We start from the raw sequence: 20906 nt of genomic DNA, 5'->3' as shown, positions 1-20906 counted from the left end.
CTCCATTTTTATCCTGGAAAAGTGTCTTTTAATAATCAAGGACTATTTTGTTAATACAGTACAATACTTAGTAGCTGAAGTTTTTAATTATTTTTATAATTGTTAGAGTAATGATCAGTTGATAATAAGGGATAGTTTACAGTTGGTCAGCCTCAGTCAGAACTGTGGCTTCTTCTTCTTTGCCTCTCAGGAAAATTAGTTCCATTTAATGGAAGTAGTGCTGCAGTACTTTTTGCTGGATTTTGAGTTTGTTTTTTGTGTGTAAAATATATTTTAAAAATAGTTGCCTGTTATATATGTGTATTTCCATGCATCATAGAGATTAGTCACTGTCTATCATAACATGCACTTTAGAAGGCTTTTTCTTTAAAACAAAAAAAAACTGTGCATTAATGCACAGAAATGTGGACTGCATTTTGTCTTCCAACCCTTTTTATGTGGCATCTTTTTATCCAAAAGGAGTATTGAATGTGATAGGAATCAATAGGGGTTTCTTTCGCACACTTGTAGTGTGCAATACCACTGACTATCTGTGGGGTGAAGCTGGCAGCATAAGGAAGAGAGACCCCAGAAACAAGAAATTCAGAAACTGCTGTGAGCTCACTGCAAAGTGCTGCTTAAGTACCCTTGTGGCAGAAAATGCATGAGTACTAAAAGAGCAATTCACTGTGGTCAGCCACAGAGCAACCTCTGCTCTGAAATGTGTGCAAGTTAGAGAGGGTAACAATTCAGAGTACTGCTAGAGCACAATGGCTCTTGATGGCTCTTGGTTGCTTAAGAACCACTTTAATAAGTTTGTTTTGTCGGAGGTACCTGCCTTAAATTATTGATGAGTCTGGGTTAGGCAGTACAGGCTCAACAGAAATATTGTTTTTTTAAATGGATCTGTGTCCTCTTTTGCCAATATGGTTTCAATATGGTATGCTCTGCATTTACAGTAAGAAATGTTATCATTTTATAAGGTATAAGAGCTGGAGTTTATTAATTACACATACTTTGTTATTATTACACACACTGTTGAGCTCTATCAGTCATTCCCCTGAGTGAGAACTTAATGCTGAGGAGTAGTTCATGTAGGGGTGGATGTTGCTAGGAAAAGGCAGAGTCTTCCTCTTTTGTGCACCTTTTCACTCCAATTGTGAGCTGTTCATCCCAAACTAAGCCAGAGCTTGTTGGCATCCCAGTGCTGGCCTGCTCCAAGCAGTTGGTGAAGTTGGTTCTCCCTTGGCTCTTTGTGTTGGAATGACCACCGAGTGCCAGGCTTATCTCTGCCATCCTTTCCTGCAGCAATCACACTAATTATGGCTTTGCAGGACACTGGGAGCTCGTGTCTGGGCAGCTTCCAATACTCTCAGCAGCACTGTGGGCTGCTGAAAATGACAACTTGCCCTGTCTGATATTTCAAAATGCCATTTGAGGGCTGCTTGGCAGTGCCAGGCTCCACGTGAGGAGGCACATTCTCACACTTGACTCCAGCCCTGCACCCAGGTGGTCCCTAAGGGTTCAAGGTATCTGCAGCACAAGCTGTGTCAGGCAGAGAAGGCAGTCGAGGAAAAATTACACTTTAAAATTTTCCCCCAGGTTTGGAGATCAAAGGTGTTTTGAAAGGAACTCTGGTGATTCAGCAAAACCTTTTAAATTCAGAATAATATTTTGAGGCTCATGGTTGTAGACTGCGACACTGCAGAGAGATAGTGCTGAGTTGTTATTCCTGAATGACTCTAAAAGTGAATGAGATTTTTTCTTGCCAACTCAGTAAAAGTTAAGGTGAGATCAGTTTTATGTGCTTCTGCTCATGTTCATGTCTAAGGTGGTAAAAATAGGATGTTGAAGAGTGTCAGAGGTCAACTTCTTAATTTAGACCAAAAGTGGAAAATATTCAGGAAATTCTTGGGTAGAAGATTAGTGACGTAGTAGAATGGGTGAAAGAATGAATGAATGCTTGCAATACTAATTTACAACAGAAAGATGGATTTTAGAATAATTTATATGAGCTCCCTGAGCTCATTTAAAATTGATGAACGAAGATTTCAGTAATTGAAAAGAGCTAAGAGTAGTGCTGAAGCATGACTTGAGAATAAAGAAAAAGGTGTGCAGTATTGAAGAATGAATAAGAGTACAGAATAAACTTGTGGAGAACTGGTGAATTTGGACAAAAGTACCAGTGAAGGAGCCACAAAACATAGATGGAGCTGGAAGATGTGAAGTCTTTGATTTCCCAATTTTACAGGCTATGCATGTGAATTGTTTGTACTCTGCTTTTGCCTCCCCTGCTTCCTCTTTGGCATCTTTCTGTGTGTGTTTCAGTGGTTTTTTGGAGATGGATGCTGTTTACTGCACAGTCTGGCAGAAATCTGATTGTAATTTATGGGATGAATTTTTTCATTTATTCCTTACAAACACCTTGCAGTTTCTCCCTTGGGAATGTCTCAAGGGCGTGGCTGCAGCTGGGGCAATATGCCACCAAAAAATGATAATATTTACCTGTATCTTTAAGCAGTCTTTGATGGATTGCCTCCTTGACTTTCTTGACTCATCAATCAGTTTCAAAATACCATTTTCCTTTGACTTTATTATTTTTAAGAAATGCCATGGTTTTTTTATGCTGCAGAAGCACAGTGAAGTGGTATTGCTTATAGACCTCACAGAACTGGACTCAGTTAGCTATAAGGTCCGGTCCTTTCCTTCTTAGGCACAGTATGTTCCCTTGGGGACAAATTCTGCTCTTTACAGAGGCTCTACACGTGTAACTGAAAGCAGAGTTCTTCCATTTGTGACAACTGTATTTAGATTTTATAAACATCAGGTTCAGCAGTTATTCTGGCTGCTTTGAAGCAAATCACTATACATTTGCTTTTGAAAAATGCCCTCCTGTCCAGAAAATGCTAACTTTTTTTGTTCTATGGCTGTTTGTTGTCAGTGTTTTTGGCCTACTATCTCTAAATACTTTTGGTTTTGAAAGCACCTTCAGCCCAGCATAAAATCACATCATGACTGATGGTTCCCACGGATTGTTATTTATTGTTGTCTCCCAGCTCCAGTAACTCTTTCTGCTGGGCTGTCTGCAGTGCTGACGTGGTTTATATGGGAGCTGTAAAATGGCTAAAAACCAGCTGGGTTTTGGTGTGGTGGTTGGTAATGTCCATTCACAGCGGGTGTGTGTTGGGGTGAGTGAGAACATGCTGCTCCCACATGTCTCTGTTATCCCCAGGTCCCTGAAGGACACAAGCTTGGCTCTGTGCCTGTCTGGTGCAGTTTGCCTCGCTGAGGTTTTGCTGTCAGGGCTGAGGAGCTGAGCTCTCACACCTGCTGTGAATCTCACTGTTCTCAGCCTGTCTTTCTAGGGAGAAGTACATCCCCTGTGTGCTTGAAAGCATTATTCTGGCAGGCAAAAATGTGCTGGATAGCACAGCACTCCATTTCATTAAGCCAAATAAATTGATATTTAGCGGAGTCCTTTTGATAAAGGATCACAGCCCTGAAATATCAGCTGGCATAATTTTGCAATTCTCTGTTTAATTGAGTGGAGTTAAATGAGTTCATACTGGCCTACCTGGGATGAGGATCAAGCAAAGACTGAGTGTGTCGTAATGAGCCAAAGACAAATTAATCTGAGATGATTTCTATCCTTTGTGTCCTTGGAAGGGACCAATGTAGTGTTACACAGATTCAGCTTCTGCTTTAAAGTTCAGCGTATTCAGCACTACTGAAAATCTGTTTGATTTTTAAGATTTTTTTTTTTATTGAATACTCCAGCATGAGCTTCTGCATCATCCTGACCAACCACAAATGCTGTGGTTATGTAAAACTTTCAGGTGCCTAATTTTTATTCAGGTGATGTGATTATGTGGACTTTTGGATGTAATAAATCTGTGTAAATGCTGCAGCTGTCCAAGAAGAAATTGTGATTCTACAAGAGCACTGACATAACAGTATTATTGCACAATATGTGTTCCAGCATTATGTGCAGTGAAAACAAATAAAAACCCATTAAATGCAGCAACAGGTGTTTGAGTCTAGCACAGAAACATAATCATTAATGGTTATTTCCTTTCTTCTCATTGGAGATGCAGTAATTGTTCCCTGAGAATTTGGTGGTAATGGGGATTTCTTGCTGTTTATTTTAATAATATCCTCTGTAGCACCAGTAGATAGTACCTTCAATGTTAATAATTTTTCAGCTATTTTCTGTCTTCTCATTCTTCAATTTGGGTTTAGGTTAGCTTGTTTTACGTTGCAATTGGGAAAAGCTATAAGAGTGTGCATTTAATAAGTTGTAACAGCTCATGTCTTAGTCATAAACAGGTAAACTATCCTGGTTTTGCTGCATTAGTACATGTCAATTCTGATAAAGACAGTGAAGTTGTAAATCTGGTTAAATGTGATGCCAGCTTTGAAACATGAGGTGTGAGGTGAGGGTATTGTCCATTTGAGTGGTGGATCACTGACTTTGTACGATGGAGAAATATTTACCAAATAAGCCTTGCTGAAATGGTCACATGTGAAAGAAATACAAACTTAAATGTGCTGTAGATTCTTTCACAGCTATCTAAAGTTTAACTGTGCAGAGCTTAGAGCTACCTGGAAATCTCAGGAATCAGGGCAGTGTTGTGTGTGTGAAAACCCATCTTTGGTAATTATCTGTGTCTGAGTGTCTTTAGCCCAGGATTTTCAGTGCCTGGAAAAGCCTGAGATGTTATTTAGGTGTAATTTATGTTATAATTCAGTGCTGTACCTACTGCTCAAACCCAGCTGTGTCAGCAACATTGACAGGTCCCCACATTTCCCTGCAGAATGCTGCACACACATTTCCTCACAGTGTACTTCTTGCTGTGCCTATCAGAATTACAGTGTAGATAGCAACACTACTGCTGCTGGGGAAGCTTCATGGAAATGTTACAACTTGGTATCAGCAGAGCAACCCTTTCACCCTCAGTGTCAGTCTGCCAGATTGCTGTGATGAGGAGAATCCTCACAGTTTAGCAAGGCAGCTGTGCTGGGTGTGCCAAGCCTTCAGCAAGGCTGCTCCAGTGGGAAAAGCTCCTCCTGCCTGGGTGGGAGATCTGTGGGAGCACTGCATGGACTCTTTCAGGGGGTAAAAATGTCCTTCAGCTCATCCTGAGGGAGATCCCAGAAAAATGTGGCTGCAGAGAGCTGGCCTGCTACATCTGAACATCCACAGAAGCACAGGATGACCAGGCTGGAGGAGACCTCCAGGACCACTGACAGCTCTAACACCTCAGCTAAACCCTGGCAGCCAGTGCCACATCCAGGGATCGTGACACCATTCCAGAACTTTATCACTCTTTCTGTAAAAAACTTCTTCCTGATATCCAAGCTGTATTTCCCTTGGTGCAGTTTCAGACAAGATGATCAGGGGGTGTCAGAACTCAAAATGTCCCTCAGACATTTTTGGAGGTTCTGGGCCCCAGTCAGAAGCATTTGAGACCCTGGCAGGCAGCTGGAAACAGCTGTGATTTTGGGTTTGAACCATGGAATGATTTACCAACCTTGCAGGAAGAACAAGAAGTCACAAAAGTTTAGATATTATAGTAGAAGTAGTCACAAAGTAGAGGGAAGAATTTTTTAGTGCTGTACAGGGGGATTTTAATGTTGGTACATGGGGCTTTTAGTTTTGTACATGGGGGTCAGACGTTTTAGGGTGGAGGGATTTTGGCCGGTCCTGTCCTTCCTCTTTCTTCTTCCTCACCTCCATGTTCTTGGTGATGTTGGCACTCACAGATTGGTTTAGAGTAGAAAGGCACCATTTAATATAGGCAGTAGGTATTGGGGGAAAACTGTAAACCTGTAGCACGTAATGTACCATATAAAAGATAGCAGCAGCCAGGGGCGGGGAGAGAGAAGAAGATGGCAGACAGAGAGGATGAGAGGATGTCAGGGGTGTGTGTGCCTCTGCCTGAGCTGTGAGCAAACCGCAGCAGCCCCGGAAGACAATCCTTTAGATAACTTGCAATAAACAACCATGAGACCGAACAACAGAGACTGCTGAGCTTTTCTTTGGAAGCACAGGTTGGAGGAGAAGTTTTTCCACCACACAAAGCCACCCCGAAACCCAGGGGTGAGCTCCAGCTCCTGAGGAGGTCACTGTTTGGTGGGGGTGGTTGGAATTGTGGCATGGGTTACTAGAACAGACACTTTTGTATTTCAGTGGTTGGGTTCTGAATGGTTCTAGTGCGGCCTGAAGGGAGCTGTGCAACGAGTTCAGGCATGGCTGGTCACACAGTGCTCAGCAAAACCTGGGAGGCAGGAAGCCACTTCCAGGGTGTGAAGCTAAAGTAACATTCAAAAATAAATGTGGCTGCGTTTTCAAGGTCAGCTTTTTTAAACTTCACAGTCTGCAATGTCAAGATCTCAATACAAACTAAAAAGGAAGAAAACCCTGGTGTTTAAGAGCAAATAAGCAACACATTTCAATAGCCAGCTATGATTCTTCTTCCCACTAATTTACAAGTGTGGTATGCAAGCTTAATTCTAGGCTGTGCTTGCACACAGCCCCTGTCCTAGCATTTCATGTGCAGTTTATTTTGGGGCACAGTATTTCTCACCATATTAGCTAGCTGTCTGCAATAGCCATGGCAAAGTAAGCGAGCTGTGCTCTGCGAGATGTGATGTGGCATGACTGCCACAGTGTAAAGCAAGGAACCCATAAAAAAAGCTAGCAGCTATGGAGAAACAAGGAACAGAAAGCTGTGCTTCAAACTTTGACTCACCAGTTAGAAAGAAATAAACAAGTGATGGCTGATGGAAAAGAAATACTCCCTGTGCAACAAGAGGGAGAGTATACCCTAATCTTTTATTTATTTTTCTTAAAGAAATAGGTGGTTAACATTTTTACCACTATTTCTTTGACAGCTTGCAAATTTTTGCTGTGGTTAAGAAGCAGGTATTCAGCTTTATCTGAGATGAGATGCAGCATGTGGTGCTTTTACCTGATGGTGCTTGCTCCTGAACAGCTTGGAGCAGCAGCACTGGAAAGGGACATTTGTCCTCAGCTGTCTCAAAGTGATGTAACCATCAAAGACAAATTAGGCCAGCAAATTTAACTGCTTTAATGAGGAATGCCATGCCAAGAGCTTTCAATAGTCTGGTTGTCCATGGGCAGTGCCTGCATTTTGTAGCAGCTGAGACAATACAAGCAAAATTCAGACCAGATTTTGCTTTTATTTCCACCAGAAAACAGCTTGGTGGAATTGATTGGCTCAGAACATGCCCATATCTAAATGTGTACTGGATTGTGTTTAGCTTGATGCAAATCGAGGCAGATCACTGAAAGCTTTTGTCTCTGTCCCTGAGCCAGGTTTGTGTCCTTGTCACCAGGAGCAGAGCGATGACTGCTCCGGGCTGATGCTGCACAGCATTTCTCCCTTCAGTGCAGTGCCCAGCAGCATGAGACACAATTTGGTGTGCATGTTTTCATGCAGAACTGACCACCACAGCTTCCAAACAGCCACGTGGTAAAGTGGGCATTGCCTTTTTGTCAATGAAGGCAAATCAATAGTGCATCTTTCTTTGTAACTTAGATTAAAAAATCCTTTTTTTTTCTTTTTTAAAATTTCATATGTGTTCCTGCATGAAACATCCTGGTACTGCATCCATATATAAGACATAATTAATTTAAGCTGCCCTGGCTGACTAAAGAAAATGAAAAAAAAAAACCCAAAAAACTTAAATCAGTTTGGTTAGAGGCATAAATTAAGGACATCCACGGATTTCATTGAGTAAAAAGTGTTCTTTTCTAGCTGTCACTTCCAGAAGCTTTCTGTGTCTCAGCAGCTCAGTGGTCTGAAAAGATTTGGTGAAAGAAGCCAGTTCTAGAGATCAGGATTAAGTTAATGAAATAGTGGACTGAATATAATCCCCTACTTAAACTCAATTGTGCCTCTGGATTCTGCTTGCTTGAGAGATCTTAACTCTGGATCTGCTGGCAGGGATGAAATAAATTGTGTAGCTACTATTTCAGTGGGCCAACACTTATTCACTTCCCTGGACAGTGTTTTGTTGTTTTCATTAATAAATTTTCTAAATGAATTAATAATTATAATTAGCAATAATGTATATATTAAATAATCAATAATAATTATTTAATCATTAAGTATAATTATTTACACGATAATCGTTGTGTAAAATCCTAGTACTCAGTAGTGTTAACAGTATCTTAACAGTGAAAATCAGCATCACCTTTACTGTTGTGCCTGGCTTCTTTCATGAACATAATTCTTATATTCTTATTCACGTTTCACTCACTTCATGCTGGAAGAATAGAGGTAAACTTTTAAAGTTTTGATGAGCTGGTCTCCTTTTTTGAGTTTTAGAGTGAGTTTCTAAATTTAACCCTGTGTTTGTGGATAAAAGGGATTTTTGTAGCCTTGGTATTTAGCTTTCCAATGAAGTTAAAGCTTCCTCACTAGACAAGCTGGAATGTATTTGGAGCAGCCTGCCAGCAGATTGTAATTTGCTGCTTTTGTGACCTTGAGAGGCAACATCTTTCTGATGTGCCCAGAACATTTATGACCTCTAATTCTTCATTTAAGCAGCAGGCTAATTTTAAGAGGAACAACATATCTCTCAGTAAGAGTTGAAGAGGCTAAGGAGATCTGGGCTGAAGGAATCTATCCACCCATCAGACCACAAGCCTCAAAGATGGCTTTAAAGGGAGCAATATTTTTGTTGTTGATGTAATGACAAGGATATCAGCAGAAGGTAACCACTGATGCCAAGAAGCTGCAGAGAAGAGCCTCACTCTGATCTGAGTCTTTGCTTGATGTTTAGAAAATGATAGGATAACTAAATATTCAGTTCTAGCTGAGTTTTAGCTAGAAACTAGAGTTTTAGTATTGGGTATGTATTTTGGAAAAAAATCAAGCCATACAGGTTGGGTCTGTTATATTTTATTGAACAACCGTGTCCATTCAGCATGGCTGAAATGTGGCTTTTGGAAGTCCGAGGGCACCTATCAGCTTCCAGGTTCTTTGTACTTAAAACTCTACCCTTATTTCTTTCCATCAAATTGTAGATTAAACTTGGCAGCTGCAGACAAAGGTGAAGTTCTTGGGGGTTTATTGTTTGTGTGAAAAGTACCTTCTCTGAGTTTTGCTTCTACTTACCCTTTTCCCCCATCTCTGTACAGCTGAAGGAAATTTTTGCTGCTCTGGATCTGCATGCTCTAACAGAGAAAAGCTTTCAGAAAAAAAAAATCTGGGTGCATTTGAGCCAGCCTATGTCTGGAAGAATGCAGTGCTCAAAGTGCTACACCGAGTGTGGATTTTACACAGAAAATACTTCCTGAAGCCTTTAGTCCCTCCTGAGGCTGTGCTGGAAGTGAGCAAAGTCTGCTCTGCTTTACCGAGCAGACTCTGTCGAGTCAGGACCTGCAACAGTTTTGTTTAACAGTTATTTCTAATGAAAACAAGTTTTCTTTCAGTCAAAAATTATTTTAGAAACCAGTTTACAATTCAGTGGATAATTTATTTGGTTTAAGTGTCATTTCTTGGCTTTGGTATTTAAAAAAGGATGGTCAGTGGTTGTTGTAAAGCTCAAGTTACAGGAACAATTGGTGGATTGTTATTTAGTGATTCTCTTTAGTCTTTGATCAGACTTAGCTTTTCTCTAAAAAAATGGACTCAGAGATACCTTTCTGCAAAGTTTGGTGTTTTTTTACTTTCCTGTATCTCAAAAATATCAGAAGGAAATATCACTGAACTTTCTGAAGTACCCCTGCTTTAAAGCAAAAGATCTAAACAATGAAAGAACACTTATATAATGTGTTAAGCAATTCAGTAATAAGAAAATGTCAAGTCAATGACAGTTTAATATCCTCTTTGTTACTGTAATGTTTGCAGAATTTCCCCTCTGAATCACACAGTGAAATGGTACAGATTGATTTAATTCTTAAGAAATTAATGTCTTACTAATAAATTTTAGTATTCCAAAATCATGAGAGAAGTGGGAAGCAGATCACAGCTAGTACACAGTAAATCTCCTGAGGTCAAACCATCATTTTAAAGATATCTTATGATAAAGTCAAATTTAATTTTTTGAAAGTGAACTGAAAGACACCAAAATATTGTAATTTTTTTTTGTTCTGCTAAGATGGAAAGGAGTGAACTGTCATTTTTGACAATGATTTTCTTTTTTAATATCAGAAGGAGTGCTCTATTTAAATAATTTTCTTACTGAGAATGGTTGAGAAGTATGGCAAGTTTAGTCCAAAGTACTTCGGGGTGGTTGGACTAGTAGATTTGGGAATAAACTCTCAGTTTAAGAGCTGAAGGGCCTATAGAGAGACTGATGAGTTGCTTGATGTTTAGAAAGTGACAGGATAACTGAATATTTTTAAAATAAACTCTCTTATGGAACAAGGACTCAATGGTACTCCTGAGCAAAGTCAAGGTTTAAGTTTCAGAAGAACTAGTGTTGTACAATCCATTTATGAGCAAGACAGAATAAGTGAAATGTGTCAGCAGACACATTTATTTGTTTGAAACTCAACCTTGGGAACAGACTTCTCTTCTAAAAAATAATTGAGAAGCAGATGCATTGCAGAAAATGTCACATAAAAAGGCATGTCTCATCCTACATCTCTTTTTTTCATTTTTCTCTTGTTTTTGTTTTTCTCCTGCCAATCTTTCTATCTGAAATCAGGCAGTTCAACACTTTCTATTCCACTCACTGCCACTTGCTGGCACTTGACTGAGTTCTTAAACTTTTCTGATAATTGTCTGTCAGCCTAGCACAACATTTTACAAAATTAGTTGCATTCTCAACAATAACAGGCAACAATTTGACTCACACAGCATCATGCTGTCACCACTTCATGTTAATAATCTGACAGGAATTCACGTTAATAATTCTGTTCTAGGAATATGTATGCTTTTGCCGCTGAATATATCTGCCCTAGACTGTTTTCAGCTCCTTTTCTCCTTTTTTTTTTTTCTCTCTGCTGCAGGGCTTTCCCCCCAGTACACCAGCTCTTTTTGTTAAAAAACAGTTTCATATATACCTAAAGAATTTCAGGAATGTTGGCTGTTTGGGGAGGTTTGGATTATTGATGGTTGCTGTAGGCACCTAGAGCAAGTTTTCAAGCTGGTGCCTGTAAATCCTACAGCTGTTGAGCACAACCCAGTTTAATGTGCTCTACAGTATTTACTTCAGAATGGATGAATAATTTATACAACAGTAAAATTATTTTTTTTAGTGTTTTGTACTCGTAGGAGAGCAGCTGAATATTTCCAGTGTTACTTGGCATGTTATGATTATTTTCTCTGGTACCTGAATGTTTTGAAAAATGTGCAAAACCAAACAAAAAGAGCAGCTCCAGTTTTATTACATGAAAAGTTTCATTTTTCAAAAAAAGTCTTGGCTTATGGCTGTGTGGTGGGGAAATAGAAGCTGCTTAATTGGAAGTGTGGTGGGTTTAGGGTTGGTTAATTATTAGTGTATTTACTGAGAGGTAGGATTAGGAGAAAGGTAAAGTAGGTTTAAAATTTTAAAAGGGTATAAAGAAAAGTTTATTAATAGTAATTAAAGAAAGAGTAATAAGAATTAGAACAAAACTTTTAGAACATTTTTCTTCTCCTTACAATTTTTTTAATTGACAATGTAAAGAAACAAAATGCTAAATTTTTTGTTAGTTTACTATTTCTAGCATAGCCTTTTTCTAGTTTACTTAGGGAGAGAAGTTATTTTTGTTAATATTATGGAGACTTCTTTACAAGGAAAAGAAACTGGTTTTCTTGTGGTTTTTTTATGTATAGTAGTTGTTTGGGGAAATTTGTAATTGTGAAGTGTTTATATCTTTTTATAGACCATATCAACAGGATTAAATCTCAGTCCCTCTCAGTCTCTTATGGATGTGGAAGATTGCCTCTGTAAATATACAGGACACAGGTTCAAGCTTGGCTTAACGAAATTCTCCATCACATCAATGGAGGCTGCAATAAGAACCAAACAAAATCAGCTTGTGTAATTTGTGATGATGCAAAAAGCTAAATGGATTGCCCATTAATTTGCAGTGCAACTATTTTACAAAAAAGTTGATGTTATGTACCCATTTGTGAAATATTTCAAACATTTCTCTGAAATGTCAGGTTGGACAAAATATTTTAGTGCCATGGAAACATCATAAATCAATCATAACAAATCTACAGATACTGGGGAAATTATACAGCATACAACATCCATTGTGGTGTCCTGCTCATTGGTTCTTGAATGCCAGAAACAGCAGATGCAGAACTGGTTCCAGTGATGGCTTGGATCCATAGGTTTAAGAAGTGTGCTTCTTTCAGTTCTATATTTTTTTTCAGGGGACAATGTTGTGTTAAAGCTGTGTGTCCTGCTTCCCTCATAAGGTGTCCCAGGGAATCAGGTAGTAACTTTTTCCTCTTAGGAAGGATTTTGAACTTCATTGGACACTGTACCACTTGAAGGAGTTTTGCTGTTCACGAGAGAATAGATCAGGTTTCACTTTTGCTCTTCAGAAAATGCAGAAATTTTTCCCTTCTTGGGTAGAAGGGCAGTTAAGCTAATATCTAAAGCATCTGATGAAGGAGAAGGGCTGGCATTTCAGGGAAACTTGGAATTGTTGCATGCATGCAATAAGTGACAAGAAATAATATGTTGCATTTAGGGTGATCTTTAGAATCATTAAACCATTAAGCCTCTAACCCATCTGCAGGAGTTTCTTAGAGATCAGGAAGGTAGTGTGTTGTAGTTGAGACAGAGAAAATACAAAACAACACACTCCATTTTCAGAAGGCTTCAAACCTGTTTTATTCTAGCATGCATTCTTACAAAGCTCATAAGTTTACACTTTACTTATTGTTGACTAAAGACAAAGAAAGTGCTCATTGGAACAGGCAGTTGCAAATTTCTCTTATTTATCCTTCTTCCTTTCTTGGTTTCTATGTCAATGATATTGGTAGGAAATTCTTTCAGAGGTAAACATGGATCCTCTTCTCAAACTTCCCTCTGGTTCACAGAAGTCCCTCTAAAACCTCTTCCACAGTAGTGAAGCTTCACAGGACCACCATGGAAATATAATGGCTTAAATTGCGTGTATTGATACCAATATCCTACTTAATATAAAATCTGAGCACTTCAAGTGAAGCAGAAAAACCTCCTCTTTTGAGATTAGCCTTCAGAGCATCCTACACCACATGCCAGCCCTGCACAGAGAAACAACTGTTGCTATACAACACACCTCTGTGCACACCTACAGTGCCTGGTGGTGACAATGAAATGAGAATGTATTATTGTACTCATACAGATCAGGGGGATTTTTTGGGAGTAGATAATGACACATACTCCTACTGTTTCAAATTATGAGGAGGAGTCAACACAGAGAGGTCTGTGAGAGTAAACCTTGTGTTTGCTCCCCTCACAGAGTGAGCCTACAGAAAATCCTCTGCTGCAATAAGGAGTTTGAAGTACTGGCTTTCCTGAGCAGCAGCTTTTATAGATTTTATATTGGCATCAAAACACAGCACCAGCTTCTTGTTTGCTTTTGTGTGTGAGTCGGACAGCAGTGAGTGCCTCAAAGCCTTACGTGGTTTAGCCCAGGAGGTTTTGCACTTTTTCCACTCCTATCCTGTTGCTGTGATAGCTATGACAGTGTTGCAGACTTTGTGGTAGAAAACTGAGGAGGAAGACTGTACTGATGTATTTGGTTCTCTTTTTACTTCAACAGAAAGCCAAATTGTAGAAGACACAGTTGCTACAACACTAGTACCATTATACATTATTGTTTTTTTCAATTTTATGTGTAATCATGCACATTTTTTCAGGGGCATTTTACAGACTGTGCATAACACCATCTGCCTGCCATGAGACCTATCTGTGTTATGTGACATTAAATTTATTTGTTATCTTAGGAGACACTGAATAAAGGTTCTCTCAGAACTATACAATACCCACGGTATTGAATAGAAGAGAAACTATGTACAGTAGAAGTGCAGTACAGAGCTATGTTTTGGGTTCATGGTGAGAATAACTGAGACCACGTTAATTCCACACCAATTTTTGGTTGTTGCTAAGCAGGGCTTACCCTAAATCCAGGATTTCCCAGTGTCCCAGGCCCTGCCAGTGGGCAGGTGCACAAGAGGCTGAGAGGGAGCAGGGCTGAGACAGGTGACCCAGGGTGGCCAAAGGGATTTCCATCCATGCAAAGTCACCCCCAGTACATAAACTGGGGGCCAGGAGGGGCTGATCACAGCTCACTGCCTGGGCACTGACCAGCTGGTGATGAACAGTGGAATCGTGCGTCATTTTTTAATTTCCTGTCCCGCTTTGGCTTTGTTACTACCTCTCTTTTTGTGACCTCCCTTTTCATTACAATTATTATCCTGGTTTTTTGTATTTCAGTCATGAAACTGTTCTCTTCTCAGCTTGCTAAAAGTAGCTCAGCTGGTCAGAGCATGATGCAAATACGACCAGGGTGGTGGGTTCAGTCCCTGCATGGGTTGCTCACATGAGAGTTGCACTTGGTGATCCTTATGGGTCCCTTCCATCTCAGAATTTGCTGTGACATGGAAATGAGGCTTCTTCTCCCCATCCCACTAGAAGGGATTCAGCTGCTCTATGGTACTTTGTTGCTGGCTGGGTTTTAAACCACAGGACTTTCATTTCAGCTGGAACCATGTTATATTTGAGGAAAGCCCTGTATAAGTTTATCTACTGCAAAGGCTGAGAATCTGCCATGGCTCTTGACAAACTGCAGTGGAGAGTTGCATTTTCTTTTATTGAATTGATGGTGACCTTTTCCACTTGGCTGGAAATGTATTATATCCCCCAGCTGATCCCAATGGTAATATTACTGCTGGGGGGCTCACAGTGCAGTGCTTTCTAGGTGTGTTTTAAGCTCTACCTTATTGGCATCATTTTTAAAGCAGACAAATATATTAAGCTTTCAGTCTTAGAAGATTTTCTTTGAATCATTCAGAAGTCATTGAGCTAATATATGCCATCTATATATGTCTGTATATGCTTTCCTCTGGCTCTTTGGCTGCTTCAGAGTAACTTTTTACCACTTCTTTACCCCTGTAAAACTGGTCAGAGTTATGACATCGCTCATATTGGTTTAGAAATTAAAATACTTGAAGTGTATTTCTACACAGAATGATATACGTGTAAAATCCAAGTTTTACTGTTTCTTAATTATGTTTTTCTGTATTGATACATTGTTTTTTATTATTTTTGCAATAGCTATTAAAAATTTACAGCGGTCTCAAAGCATATATTAAATGGTAATAAACAAGTCCATAGCTTCGTAGCTGTACCAATACAAATGAATAAATAGTTTTTTGTGTTGCTTTTTACTGAAGTTAACGGATCAAAACTGAAGTTGTTGCTGTCAGTGAGACTGATAAATCTACTTTTGTAACACTTGGCTCAAGACTTATTTCTTGATTCAACTTGCTCTTTATTTTTCTTTGGAAGACAGTAATTTTTTAGTGATGTTGTTACATAGAGGTGTAATAGTGACTGTGCTTATTGAACACTTTTTCATCTTCCAAGACTTATTCTGCTAAGGAAGGAGTAAATGCAAACTGGCTCTGTACTTAGAACACCTTCCAGTTGTGTTTCCAGGTAATTTATTGAGCTCATGCTTAAATACAAGGGATTTCTGGCAATATCCCCAGCTCATAGTTTACTTAATTCTTTATCCCCGTGTTTACTGAATGATTTATTGTAAAGTTTCCCTAGCTCCAAGGAAGCTACAATCCAGCCTTGTGAGCTCTGATTACCTTTGTCAACTTCGAATGCTCTGTCATCCAACATCTTTAGCTTTATTTATTTATTTATCTTTTATTCTAGGTTTTCCTTATATTTTTATCATCATCATTATCTTCTCCTAAATTGTTAATGGACAGGTTCAGACTATGCTGATTGAAGCACCCTTCTGCAGATTGTAATTGCAGTTCTTGAATGAGTGAAATTTGCTTGATCATACATGAAAAAGCTTTGGTGATAGTGAAGAATATTTAAGGGTTTTGACAGGGGCTCTGTGTGTGGTACTTCTGATGAAGAAACATTTGACAGCCAAAACATTGATTTAGAGAGGATTTTCCAGACTGCCAAGTGAGGGGTGTAGAGGTGGGTGGGTACACACATGGAATGCATGGGCTCCACCTCTAGATTGAGTTACTGTACTTGTGACATGAATATACACTTAAATCACTGCAAATTTGGTTGTGTTGCTAGTAGGTTAGGTTCCTGTAGAAATTACCCTCTAAGCAGAAGGAAAGTATTTATGGCCAGAGTTATATCCACCAGAATTTACAGTGGAAGGGTCTTTGTAAAATGGAAAAGCATTTCTTTGCATTTGGGACTGCAGAAGCTGTGAAGCATATAGAAGAAAATGGCATTGAAAAGATGTCTGTTTTGATCTTGCAAAAATATTGGAGGACTTGCAGGAACGTAACATGCTGAAAAAGGGACAGGATTTTCTGGAACAGGTTATAGCACGATTGGGATTTTTTTGGTTTGTGCAGGAAGTTGATCACAAGGTTTGTATGAAGAACGAGGTATACATAAATAGTGCTCTTAAGATAATTTTGTCATGGCTGGTACATTAGGAATTTCAAAACTTGGGTGTCTGAAGGATTAATTAAGTGTTTAGAACCAAGTACTGCAACAGCTGCTTGGCACAGAAGAATAACGGTAGCAAGCTTTCATATTTTCTATTTTTATAATCAAATCTCTGCACTAATATCCAGTGAGAGGAGAATTCTGAAAATAAACTGAATGATCAAAGATTTGAAACATGACCAGGAGGAAATGTGGATTCTACATGAACTGTAGCTGCAATAATACGTTAGGAGTAACAATTATACATTTATAGAGAACTTTATCATGCACTGAAAATTGTACTTTCTCTGCTATAAAGATCTTTAAAATCTAAGTAAAACCAGATAAAATATGTCTATCTGTAAAAGTTTGGTAAGGTTTGGTAGAGGTACAGAGAATAGAAGCAGATTGTTTCAAATGCATGAAAAGTTAAAAAAGGCGGGAGGACGGTTTTGTGATGGAGAAAGACGAACACAGGAGATGGGAAGAAGGGTTCAGAGATGAAATGAGAAAGGGAGCAGGAGCTGGAGCAGATGGGCTGGACTTGCTCTGCTATGGACACAAAGCTATAAAAAGTAGTAAAGGTACAAATTGACATAACTCATGCAGAAATGACATTCAGGTGTGGACAAATGCGGATATTACACCATTGTAGCTAATTGAGTTCCTTTCAAATGCTTGATCCTTTTTTATTTGCCTCTTAGAGGGAAAAATACTGTTCTACCCTAGATTCACTCTACAATCACCCCATGGTAGTTAATAAAACTGTTCCTTTAATTTAATTTTAGCATAGTGAAATCTTCAACCGGTAATTGAATAAAAATGTTGCACTCTGAGCATGTGAAAAAAGGGGTTTGTTTCTCTTTGGAGAAATAAAATTTAACAGCTCTGAGTCTGTGTGTGGGCAGAGGGTAGACTTCACTTTAGGTCAGAATTTTGAATGTCTCTTTTTATATACTTGTATTTTGTACACTTATAATCCATTCATGTGTGTTTAAGTACAATAAAGGCTTATGTCTTCTAGGTTTTATGTGGAGTTGATACAAGCTGAAAAAACCAGAATATTGGTAGGTACATCCCAAAAGTAACATACTTCTTCCATCTAACCACCTCATACTGGTTTCATATTATAAGTGAGCTTAGTTAATTTTGGCCTGTCTCTCCTCAATTGCCCTTAAAAGTTCTCTTGTTCTTTTTCTTCTGATTGTTTTGTTTTCTGTGAATTATTTTCAATTCTAGGTTTACTGTCAGACTTGTCATTTTAATGGAGAAGATTTAACTTTAAAAAAAAATTACTGTTGGTTTTAAATTTCTTTTTATGAAGATGAGGTAGCTAGTGTGTATCAGAAGAGGCACAATTGTAATAACAGCATTTTCATGGTCATCCTTAACACTTCCACAACAATCAGCTCTTATACTGGAACCTGAGAGGCTCAGAAAATGAAGGTACAGGTCAGTGAATGTGATCATGATCATGACAAAATGATAATGAGGGACTCTAAAGCCTTTCTCTTGAGCTATGATGTGGGTATCACACCAGGTAATATTGGTGGGCCGCAATGGTGCAGGTAAGGCTCTCTTCCTCACCCTGCAGGGCTTCAGTTTTGGCAAACTGTCTAAGATCTGGAAGCTAAATTCCTTAAAAAAAAAAAAAAAAAAAAAAAAAAGCAAAACAAAAACCACCCAAAAACAAAAACAAACCACCTTTGCAGTTCTAGGATTAGTCTGCTTGGACTAAATGCTGCCCTACATCACTTTGTGAAATCCTGTACCATGACTCAGTCAATCATTCCCACAGTACTCTCAGTTCCTGTTTAGAGAAGTCATCTTTTCTACCACTGACTTTCTTTCTTGGCTTAGGAGACTTTAAAGTTCTGGATTTTTCGTTTGCAGCAGCATTTTTAAAATCTTTGCCTTAATCCTTAAGCTTTCCCTTGTACAAAAAAAAAGAAATTATAAATTATGGTGTAGGTATATTGTAGCTTGTGGAGAAGAAAGAACACATAAGAAGTTAACATCAGGACATTTAAGTAAAAGAAAACATGAATGAAATTCTGCACAGAAATAAAATTACACTTTTAACTGCACATTTCATTTTCATTTTGAGCTATATAACTACAATGAATTTAGCAAGTAAGCATGTTGGCATAATCTATCCTTTATATAATTGTAACACCTACAGAACTGCCTTAGAATGAGGTGGGGTCTTCCTTGTAAAAGGCTGCTTTCAATAGTGGAGGAAAAGATGTACTTGCTGCACAGGATTCCATTGTCATGGTTTAAAGCTGAGATGGATAACATGGTATAAAGGTTTTTTTACTTCTTCCTGTACACGATGAATTGTACATTTTTTCCCCATTACCAGGGTACCCAATTTGGGTGGGATTTCACACCTGTACTGAGGTGCTTTTTTTCATTTTCTTCTTTTCTTCCAGTTGTGCATGAGTAGTTTCTTTGATAAACTGTAGTATTTTTACAGCAACTCAAGTGTCAAAAGCTGGCCTAAATTTGTTCTGCAAATGCAGCCTCCTCTTCATTTAAAAATATAGAATATATTGGGGTTTTTTTCAGGTTTGTTTGCCACAAAGCTCTGACATTTTAAGGCAATCTACCAAAACAATTCAATAGCCACATTTTAAATCTGTAGAATCCTTTGTCCATCTTTGTTCATCTCTTTATTTTCTCTTGACTAGACTGCTAGAGCACTTTAAATACTGGTGTTGGTGGAATGTGTGGCAAGGGCCTTTCTTCATCAAAGTAATATTTCTTTTAACACTGGAAACCAAGTGTTCAGTGAGAAAAAGAAAGACTTGAAAAAAAGTGGTTTTGCTAGCAGGCCTAGAAGCCTGGCTAGCCATAAATCTCACTGTGCACAGATGATGGCTTTGGCAGGTGGAGCTTTTTTAATGGTCTCATTAGGATTCTGCAAGCGAATCTTTATTCCCAGAAAGATCTCTTTGCTGGAGAGTGGCCAGCTTTGAAGCTGTGCTTCAGGTCTTTGGGAATCTTCTTTCTTGAGGCTCTTTCTACAAAAGGATGACAATAAATTAGAGTTCTCAGTGTGTTCCTTAAGACTGGAGATGCCTGTCTTGAAACAGGCATTTTCTTCCTGTCTGCTTCTCCAGACAGGATCTCCCTGAATTTATTCAGACTTTTCATCTTCCTGGTAGCAGGTCGACATGAAGCATGAATGTATTATTTCAAGGCAGCTGCAAATCCATCACAACAAGAGAGAATGCAGGAAGAGGGCAATGGAAAAATTGGGTGATGTCCTCAAGGTTATAACCAGAGCATGAGGTGGAAACCGTGTGCTCTGGGTGGTTTGATCTGGTTGTGTTTCTCATCAAACAAAGTTGAAGCAAATGAACAATTAAGAAAACACCAATTTCACCCAAAATAATAAACCCTCAACATTCTATTTGGTTAATGCTCCTTTTAAAATCTTCTATAACGGCTTCAATATGTTAAATAACTGGATTTGCAGCTTCTGCTGTCCTTGAGAATTTTTCAACTGTAAAAATATACTTAAGGAGTTATTTAGGCCTATTTTTCTCTTATGAGCTTTGCAATTAAATTTCAACAACCCTGTTTTAAATGATACTGAAGAGGAAGAAAAAAAGATAAACTGAAGGAAGACTTGAAAAAATAAAATACCACAATAATAAAATTAAGTGTTAAAATGCCAGATAGAAGATGGAATCAAAATTTATAGTAAATGCATGTTACTTCAGTTACCCTTTAGTGACAAAATGAGAAATCTGAGCATGATAAAACTGAATATAATAGCGAGACCAAACCCTCAGGAGGGAATAATGAGATTCCATCATTGTTAAGAGTGTAAATCCTTCTGGGCAGCTGACACATGACTTGGCTTCTGACTCCATTATGAAAGGATGCCATTTTTATCTAGTGAATTTAAGAAAAAACTTGGGCTGAAAGGGCAAATAAAACGTTTGAAACATCCTGAACCAGAATGTGCCCAATAGAGATGTCATGTCTCAGGTTACACTGGGGACCATCCCTGTTCTCAGCACTGTAGGTAATTTTGCTTCTACTCTATCAGTATAGCATTTTCCACAAGTGCTAATGCTCTGGTGTTACTACCTATACCCTCATTTTCTCCACAATATATATATTAACAGAGTGGAGAGGAAAGGCAGCTTAATTACATCTTTTTGATCCAAGGAATCTAAATGACAAATTTTCTTAGGTGGAAAAAAAGCAGTATAGGCATGCCTTAATTCTCATAGTTCTGTTCCAGTTGAAATTATTCATGTACCATCTTATTTTATAGTATCCACCAGCAGAGTTTTTCAGAAATT

The sequence above is a fragment of the Taeniopygia guttata genome, chromosome 5 (genome assembly GCF_048771995.1).
Source record: "Taeniopygia guttata chromosome 5, bTaeGut7.mat, whole genome shotgun sequence".
In the NCBI taxonomy this organism is placed as follows: Eukaryota; Metazoa; Chordata; class Aves; order Passeriformes; family Estrildidae; genus Taeniopygia; species Taeniopygia guttata.
Note: the sequence above shows the minus strand (reverse complement) of the source record.